The sequence below is a fragment of the Zingiber officinale genome, chromosome 6B, assembly GCF_018446385.1.
Source record: "Zingiber officinale cultivar Zhangliang chromosome 6B, Zo_v1.1, whole genome shotgun sequence".
Classification (NCBI taxonomy): domain Eukaryota; kingdom Viridiplantae; phylum Streptophyta; class Magnoliopsida; order Zingiberales; family Zingiberaceae; genus Zingiber; species Zingiber officinale.
Window position 1 is genome coordinate 89529173 of NC_055996.1, and position 10437 is coordinate 89539609.

A 10437-nucleotide genomic window follows, 5' to 3' on the forward strand; every position below is an offset into this window, starting at 1 on the left:
ATATTCTCTCCCCCTTTGACATATATCAAAAGCAATTTAAGGAGGAAACAATACTTAATTTTAAAATAAAATATCTTAATTTTTCAAATACTTTGAAGCAAACTCTGCTTTTGAGATAAAACACTTTCAAACAGACTAAGTTTTAAAACTTAGCTAAATTCTTAGATTTAAAAAATATTTTGTCAAGTTCTTAACTTTTGAAGAATTTCAAACAAACTTAGTTACTTAGCTTTTTGAAAAGCTTAGTTAAGTAAAAGATTCCTAAATTAAAACTTATTTAAGCTTTTTGAAAAGATTTCATAAAAACTTAAAAAAAAAATTCAAAACTTATTTTTCCACTTAAAAAAAATATAAACTTGTCTTTTAAAAAAAAATATTTAAGCTTGCCTTTCAAAAATGGTTTAAACTTTCTTTTTAAAAATAGTTAAACCTTAAAAAAACTTAACTTCCTTTTTCAAAAATACTTTGACCTTTTTAAAGAACTTACCTTTTTTTTTAAAAAAAAATAACTTTGAAATTAAAAAAAAAATACTTTTAACTTAAAAGCATATTTAATTTTGAGATTTTGAAAAGATACTTTAACTTAAAAGGATATTTAATTTTGAGATTTTGAAAAAAAATACTTTAACTTAAAGAAAATATTTAACATTTTTTTTTAAAAAAAATAGCTTAACTTAAGTCCTTTCACTCCTGCTTGATTAATACCTTAAAAATTTTTAACTAAATTATTTAAGTTTGAGGGTCCTAGAGTCCAAGCATGGAAAGATCAAAGTAAAAGTAATTTTTGTTTAAACAATCTTTAAAATGATCATCTATTTTCCTTAGAAGAAATGTCTAACCATTAGTTACTAGCTTTTTACCATATGATAGTAGCATTCACTTGGTTAGTCAAATAAATATGTAATCTAGTTAGTTTAACTAAAAAAGGATAACTCAACTTGATCAATTTGAGTTGGTATTTATAGCCCAAACTTATGTTGATGCACAAACATAAGCATTCTGAAGTCCAAATATTACCCTATGCATCTCGCTCAATTCTAAGTATTTTTTATACACAAGCAAGGTATTTTTAATGTGCTTGTGAGATGCTTTGGTTGAAACATATGGGTACATGCTTTCTAGGGGGATAGAGACATAAGCTAAGTCCAATTTTTGAAAATACTAGTAAAATTATGAGTTTTGAAGAAAACAAAATAATTTATCCTAGAATTTTGAAACCAAGCTAATTTTGAAAAGATAATATAATTTCAAAAAATCATAACTCTTAAAAAAGCAACACTATAAAAGGAATGATTTTAAAAATTTTAGAATCTATTCTACTAAGCACATACCTAATTGTCTTCTAAGTATACTGAACTCAAGTTCAGGTAAGAGTTTTGTAAAAATGTCTGCTTGGTTTGAATTAGACTCAATATAGTCAAGTACAATATCTCCTCTAGCTACATGATCTCTTACAAAGTGATGCTTAACCTCTATGTGTTTAGTCCTTGAGTGGTGTATTGGGTTTTTCGTTAGGTTGATTGAGCTTATGTTATCAATTAAAGTTTTTATATTTTAATATTCTAATTGATAATCTCTTAAAGTGTACATCATCCATAATAGTTGATATACACATTCCCCCATGGTTATGTACTCTACTTTAGTAGTGGATAAGGCAACATAATATTATTTTCTACTAGACCAACTTACTAAGTAATGTTCTAGAAGTTGGCACCTTCCACTTGTACTTTTTCTATCTAGTTTGGACCCAGCTTAGTCTGAGTCAGAGTACCTAGTTAAGTTAAATGTGCTAGTTCTAGTGTACTAAAGTCCTACACTTAGGGTCCCCTTAATGAATCTAAGTATCATTTTTACATTAGTTAAGTGTGATTCTTTTGCACAAGATTGGTACCTAGCATACATACCTACTACAAATAAAATATCAGGTCGACTTATAGTTAGGTAAACCAGACTTCCTATTGCACTTCTATAATATTTTAAGTCTACTGGTTTTCCATTTAAGTCAGAGTCAATTTTAACATTCGTTGTCATTAGGGTATTAATAAGTTTAGAATTTTCCATTCCAAATTTCTTAATTAATTCTTTGGTATATTTTCTTTTGAAAAACATAAATTTCCTCTTTTGTTTGTTTTATTTATAATCCTAAGAAGAAATTAAGTTCTCCTATTAGGCTCATTTCAAATTCATTTTTCATTAATTTAATGATTTTTTTTAAAAAAATAATATTTGTTGAGCCAAAGATTATGTCATCTACATAAATTTGAGCTATAAAAATTTATTTTTCTAAGGTTTTAACAAATAAGGTTTGATCTATTTGGTCTTGGTTAAACCCTTTAGATATTAGGTATGTTGTTAATTCTTCATACCAGGCCCTAGGTGCTTGTTTTAATCCATATAAATCTTTCTTTAACCTAAGGGCATGGTATGAGTGGTCTAAATCCTTAAACCTTAGGAATTGATTTACATAAACCTCTTCTTTAATGAACCCATTGAGGAATATGGATTTTACGTCCATGTGGTATAACTTGAATCCTTTATGTGCTGCAAAGGCTAGCAACATCCTGATAGATTCAAGTCTAACTATAGGTACGTAAGTTTCGTCATAATCTAATCTTTCTACTTGACTGAACTCTTTAGCTACTAGTTTAACCTTATTAATTCCTTACTATTTCTCTTTTATCATCTAGCTTATTTCTAAATACCCACTTGGTATCAATTATGGATTTATTTATGGGTTTAAGTACTAGTTCCCAGACTTGGTTTTTTTCAAATTGAGCTAGTTTCTCTTACATTATAATTATCCAATCTGGGTCAAGTAGAGCTTCCTCTATAGTTTTGGACACTAGCTCCCAGCAAATGCAGAGTATCTCTTCCATCACACTCTCTCAATGATAGTACAAGTTGTAGTAATTTGACACAAAACTATATATATATATATATATATATATATATATATATATATATATATATATATATATATATATATATATATATATATATACTTTCACAGTATCCTCATCACAGAATACTTTATTTCTACATTTACAATGATTACATGGACAATATAACTTGGCATCATTTATATATTCTAGATTACTCTTAGCAAAGTTCATAAACTGTTCAACTTTAGTAATAAAATTATCTTTAATAAATTTATTTTCTAATCAATTGTACATTCAATCTTTGTTCATACATTGTTACCTAATGAAAATATAATTTGAAACATTATTAAACTTGTACAATTTGAATTAAGCTTGTACATTATTAAACTTGTAGTATGTATCAACATAAATTACAATAAGTCTAAATTTTATATCGGACAAATAATATATATTATCATATATTCAGTATTCAAGAAACTTATAAATCACCCATATAATTTTAAACTAAAGAGTCTCTATAAAAGGTCTTATTTATAAGTATTATTTAATAAATTATACCTAAAGATGAGTGACTAGAGAGAAGCATAAAATGCAATATACTATAAAATACAAAAAAAAATAGTTACAATCAATCACAATCACAAACAATCACAATAAAGGAGCAGCCGCCGAGCTTGCGGTAGACCAAGCTCGTAGCCACGATCTGGGGGGTTGACCCAGCCGCTAGCAGTGAGTTGGTGGCTAGCCAAGCTGTCGGCTGCAAGCTAGCTATTGGCTAAGCTTGCGACTGCGAGCTTGCGACTGCGAGCTTGCGACTGCGAGCTAGTGGCAGGCCAAGTTCACAGCCACGAGGAGGAGCCCGACCAAGCTCGCGGCTATGAGGATGCGGTCGACCAAGATCGAGATCGCAAGGTTAGCCGACTGACAGCTCGCGGCTGCAAGCTTGGCCTACTGACTTGTTGGATCTGGTTGGGCCGGCAATAGGGGTAAATTGCCTGTTGAAAAATAAAATAACAATCCTTCTCGATCTTTCAACTCAGATTAGTAGCACATTTATAAAAAGGAAATTAAGCAACTAATAAATTAAAGACACTATAGAGTTACTTGGTTACAACCTAAGTGGTTGTTAATCTAAGACAGAAGAAAGCACTGAAAAGATCTCCTTCGTGTAGACAGACCTATTACACTCGTTGAACGCTAAAAAATGTATTAGAAAATGAATACAAGAGTTGTTATGTTATTTCTAACTCTAGGGGTCTTTTTATAGTCCCTGGAAAATTCTATCCGAGGCTGGAAGGTGCCTTCCATAGGGTGGAAGGCGCCTCCAGTGTGACAATTTTAACCGTGTGAAGATAAAATTTTATCTTCGCCAACGGTCACTGGGAAGTCGCCTTCTAGCCATTGAAGGTGCCTTCATACTGTTCATGGAAGACACCTTCCATGGCTTGAAGGCGCTTTTGCATTGTTCATCGAAGGCGCCTTCCAAGCCGTGGAAGGCGCCTTCCATAAGGCAGTTCAGCTTCTTTTCTCCTTGAGCAAACTTTCATTCCGGCTTCTCGTCCCTTAGAAATGCCTTACGCTTCCTTCTCATTTGCCAACGTACTCTTCCGCAGCACCTCATCCCTCGGGCACATCGAGCTTGTCGACTCTCTCTCGTGTCGTCCTTCTTACTAGCTGTATCTTTTGCTCAACTTCCTATGCTCCTAGTTCCTGCACACTTAGACATAGGGGTTAAACAACAACAAGACCTAACTTGACTTGGTTAATCACATCAAAATTACCACGGCGTTAGGGTAAAAAAATAAATAATATTAAGGTAAGTAATATCACAAATAATAATGTGCAAAATATAATGATATCCTTCCCCTAGACTTAATCTTCACTTCTTCCCCTTTGATCACATAAAAATAAGGTACTTTAAAATGCTTTGAGAATAAAGTCTAAGGAAAAATACTCTTATCCAGAAAATTTTGAAAGATTAAACGTCGAAAGATCTAGACTTAAAAAAATACTTTGAAAAATATTTTTAATTGTTGAAAATTTTTTAACAGACATATATAAGGTAGATAAAAAATTTTCATATAAAGTTGAAATTATTGTAAGCAGAAATAAAGTTCTTTCTACATTAAGACATATTTTTAAAAAATGGTTATTAATTATGAAAAATCTTGAACTATTTTCTAAGAATACATTATAGCAAGTAACTTCGCAGAATTTTTTTTTTTTTTTTCAAAAATTTGAAGTTTTAAATTTTTTTTAACAATTTGTATTTGGATAGATAATTAATAGAAAATTCAATAATGATCAAAAAATTTAAAAAAACTTCTTACAGATAAATGATAAAATTAATTTTTTTAAAAAATATAATTAATTTCTAATAGAATTTATGCAAAATAATTTATTTGAAAGTATTTTTATAATAATTAAATGCTTAACAGTTAGTCAATTAAACATTCATTTCACTAATTGACTTTCAGGTTATTGTGAGACACTAAACCTTCTTGGTTATTGGAATAACAACCACTTCGAGACAAAGCCTTTTTAAAAAAATTAAATATTTAATTTTCTTTCTGAAAGCCCTAGGTCTAACTTTTAAAAAATTTAATTAAGAAAAAAACATGGCATGCAAAAAAAAAATAACCTAAATATGATTTTAGAACCCAAAATAGATTTCTTCCTATAGGATTAATCAAAAATTTCTTAAGAACATATTTCTGTGATATTTTTTTAATTTAGCTCTTATGGTATTTAAAGTGCCAATTTAATTCATTATATCATCTAACTTGTTGAATATGTAAGCATGCATGATTTTTTAACTTTTCTATTTCTGCTTTCAGTTTTTCATTTTCCATTTTTATCTTGTCAAAGTCTTCTAATCGACAAGATGTTGCTAGAATTCCTTTTAATTTGTCATTTTCTTTTTCTAATTTATAGGAATTTTTTGATAACATTTTTATAAACTAAAATAATTTATCAGGAGGTTGAGACCATACCTGACTTACCTTGTCGATCCCGTAATTTGAAGCTCCCCCTGAAATGCTGTTATCTTCTGTTGTCGTTCCCCCTTCATCGATACTATCGATACTCATTTCTGACGAGCTTGCTTCATTTTTATAATCTTGGTGACTTGCCACTAGCGCAAGTCCTACGAGGGTTTCGATCTCCGATTCGGACGACGTTTCATCCCATGTCGCCTTTAGATTTTGATGCTTTGTCTGGACTGGTCTTTTTCCTTGCTTTTATCCTTGTTCTTATCCTTGCTCTTTAATTTAGGATAGTTATCTTTCACGTGTCCTTCTTCATTACAGTGGTAGCATCTTATCTTTCTTCTTCTTCTTTTATCCTATACTTGATTAAATTTATTAGTTTTAAATAAGTTTTTAAACTTTCTTACTATGAACGTCGTTTCATCATCATCAAGAGAAGATTCAGAATCTGGTTTGTCCATTTTTGCTTTTAAGGCGATGTTGTGCTTGGGTTCCTTCTTCAGATCTGCACATCTTGTTTCATAAACTTCAAAAGTTGAAAGCAATTCTTCTAGAGTACTTACTTCTAGATCCTTAGAGATATAATAAGCATCTATTAATTATGTCCATTCAGTAGTCCCAGGAAATGCGTTAAGCACGTACCTTAGTGAATTTTAGTTGGTTATCTTTTCTTCGAGATTCATGAGTCAATGATGAGTTCATTTATTCTAAAGTGAAGGCGTGCAACAGTTTTGCCTTCTTCTAATTGGAGGTTGCTGATCTGGTTCCGGAGCAGATCCTGTCTCATGAGTTTTACCTCCGAGGTTCCTTCGTGTAGTTCCAGGAATTTCTCTCAGAGCTCCTTGGCTAACTCGTAGGCTTCGATCCGATTGACTTCTTGAGATGGTAAGACACTAAGCAAATGAAACTCTGCTTTGTCGTTTGCCATGAAGTCAGTTTGCTCGTTCTTCATCCATTGATATTCTTCTTTGCCCTCTGGTGCTACAAAATCAAATTTCATGATTAATAGCAAATCAAAATTTGTCTTAAAGAATACCTCTATCTTTTTCTTCCAGTTTGCGAATTTCCCCTCGAACTTCGATGGGTAGATGTTCGGTCCGACCATCTCTTATGCTTCAGTCGGAGGTTAGTCCTTCTGAAGCAACCTAACTCTGATACCACGCGTTGGATCAGGTTGGGGAGGTAAGAGGGGGTGAATTTCCTATTGAAAAATAAAACAAAAATCCTTCTCGATCTTTCAACTCAGATTAGTAGCATACTTATAAAAAGGAAATTAAGCAACTAATAAATTAAAGACACTAAGGATTTGTTTGGTTACAACCTAGGTGGTTGTTAATCCAAGACAAAAGAAAGCACTGAAAAGATCTCCTTCGTGTAGGTGGAGAAGCCTATTACACTCATTGACCGCTCAGAAATGTGCTAGGAAATGAATACAAGAGTTGTTCTACTATTCCTAGCTCCGGGGTCTTTTTATAGCCCTGGAAAATTCTATCCGAGGCTTGAATACGCCTTCCATAGGGTGGAAGGCTCCTTCAATGTGATAATTTTATCCGTGCGAAGATAGTGTTTTATCTTCACCAAGGGTTACTGAGAAGGCGCCTTCGCACTATTCATGGAAGGTGTCTTCCATGGCTTGAAGGTGCCTTCACATTATTCATCGAATGTGCCTTTCAAGCCATGGAAGGCGCCTTCCATAAGGTAGTTCAACTTCTTTTCTCCTCGAGCAAGCTTTCGCTTCAACTTCTCGTCTCTCAGAAATGTCGTGTGCTTCCTTCTCGTCCACCAACGTACTTTTCCGAAGCACCTTGTCCCTCGGACACACCGAGCTCGTCGACTCTCTTCTGTGTTGTCCTTCTCGCCAGCTATGTCTTTCGCTCGACTTTCTATGCTCCTAAGTTCATGCACACTTAGACACAGGGGTTAAACAACAGAAGGACATAACTTAAATTGGTTGATCATATCAAAATTACCATGGGATACTTACACGACCATCCAAGGTCAGGGTTACAAGCTAGCGACAGGCTAAGCTCGCGGCAGCGAGCAAGCGACCGACCGTGAGCAGCCGTAAGCTTGGTCGGTCGCCCAAGATGGCGGTTGTGTGCTGGCGGCAACCCAAGCTCGCGACCAGTGGCGGATCTAGGAATTTAAGTATGGAGGGGCGATCACGATGAACAAGGGGAGATATCCTCCATCTCCATCGGTAGATCACGATGAGCAAGGGGTGATATCCTCCATCTCCATCGGTAGAACTCCATAATACTAGGGGTTCCACCACCGACAGGGGGGGGCGCCGGGGGATCCGCCCCTGCTCGCGGGCACGAGCTTGGTTGACCAAGGAGAGAGGGTCGCGAAGAGAGAGGAGCATACCTGAGATGTTGCCAAAGAGAGAAGACGTCGGGAGAAAGGTTGTTGTTGGGAGAAAGGCTGTGTGCGTAAGAAAATTAGGGCTCAACCATAACTTTTATCCAAGGCTACTGATGGAATCAAAATTCCATCGGTATTTTCTGATGAAATTTTTATTTTGTCGGTAAAATGTACCGACAGAATTGTATTTCCATTGAAAAATTCTGACGAAATTTTGATTTTGTCGATAATTCTAGATGGTGTTACCGATGGAACCACTGTTCCGTCGGCCCTCTCATGATCGAATCAAAATCCTAATTTACTCAAGCTGCCGACGGAATTGGGATTCCATCGGGAAATGCTTCCAACGGAATCATAATTTCATCAGTAGCTTCAGGAAATTAGGATTTCAATTCTCACCTCCTGACAGAATCTCAAATCCATCGAGGGTTACTGACGGAACCCCAATTCCGTCGAGGTAGTGCAATGTAATATAAATTCTATCGTAATACCCCAATGGAATATAATTATATCAATAATTCTGTCAGTATTCTCGGATTTTTTTAGTGAAATAGAAAAGATTGATATATTATATGGAAATGAATGTTGAGTTATAATCTAAGCACAAAAGTAAAAAAAAAAATGAGAATATTAGCTAAGAAAAGAAAGATAAAAAAATACCAACAATTTTAAAAATAATATAAAATTTATTTAAGTTTAGGAGTAATATAATACTATAGGATAGAATTTAATAAGTTAAAAGATGAGTGAGTCCATAAGACTTAATTTTTATTATTATTGTATATCCTCGGCGTACTGTTTTACTTCATGTTTAAAAGTTTTTTTATGAATAAACTCATTATCCAAATCAAGTAATGACATGGATCGGTTTGGGTAAATTGAAGTTACATGGGGGGTAATTAGCAATTAATTAACCACAAATGACCTCTCACCTACCTGCTAAACGCATCTGTATTTATACCAGCAAAGTTCCTTCTTCCTCATATCTCCCTCCCTCCACGCTACACTCTTTGAAGAAGACTCCATCCACATCACACTACAAAAATATCTAAGAATAATAACAGAATTACTGACGGAATTAATTTCTGTTAGTAAATACCGAGTTTCGTCGATAGGGCTAGTCATAACTAGAAAATCTTAGTTTTACTAATAGATTTATCGATCGAATATATGTTCCATTGGTAATATTAAATAAGAATTATTGACAGAATCACTATTTCGTCGATAATATCAAATAGGAATTATCGATGGAATAGCTTTTCTATCAGTATTATAGGGATTACCGACAAGTATCAAGTTTCATCGGTAATATCGACGGATCCCCGATGGACATAATTCCGTCAGTAAGCTTGCAAAAAATTCTAGGGCACAATCCCAAACTTTCTTCATGCGTGCGTTCGATCCCCAATCCCGATCTGCTTCAGCGATTTCGATGAGTTCTCTTCTCCCCATCTCTCCCCTCTTCCTGACGAAGGCAGTGATTGGCGGCTAGCATAGCACGCGACTGGCAGCTGAGTCGGCCACCATCACGGGTGCTGCCGACTGTTGTGTCGGTCGCCAACACGCTGCTAGCTATTGTGCCTGCTGTCGTTGGTACCTAGGTCATCAACTCGTGGCTGGAAGCATGGGCGACCGCAGCTTGGTTGGCCATCGACTGTTGGTCATGGTTGGCCGCTAGCTCACGGTCAGAAGCATGCGCGGCTGCAGCTTGGTTGGCCACCAACTGTTGGTCATGGCTGGCCACCAGCTGTTGGCCATGGCTGGCAGCATGGCCGCCTGCTTGCACACGGCCGACACCTTATCCAAGCGCCAATTTGGTCCTACTGTGAATTTATCCTAGCTTGTCATTCTTTATGATTAATTTTAGCCAATTATTTTTTGTTTTGTGGGTTACTACATTTGTTGCTCTTCTTCGGCTATACTACTCATTTTCAGGTATAATTTATTAAACAATACCTATATTACGTTAGTATTTAGATTTATAATATGATATAGTCATTTTGTCATTTTACTATTGGTATATATACATCTAAAATAATTTTAGACCTTATTATCTTTGGTTGGAACATTAAAGATAATATAGTTTCTTATTTTGTGAAATTTATATATTTTGTAACAAATTGTATGAAATTATATTCTTATTAGGTGATAATGTCTATGAACAAAGTTTGGATGTACAATTGATTAGAAAATGATAAATTTAT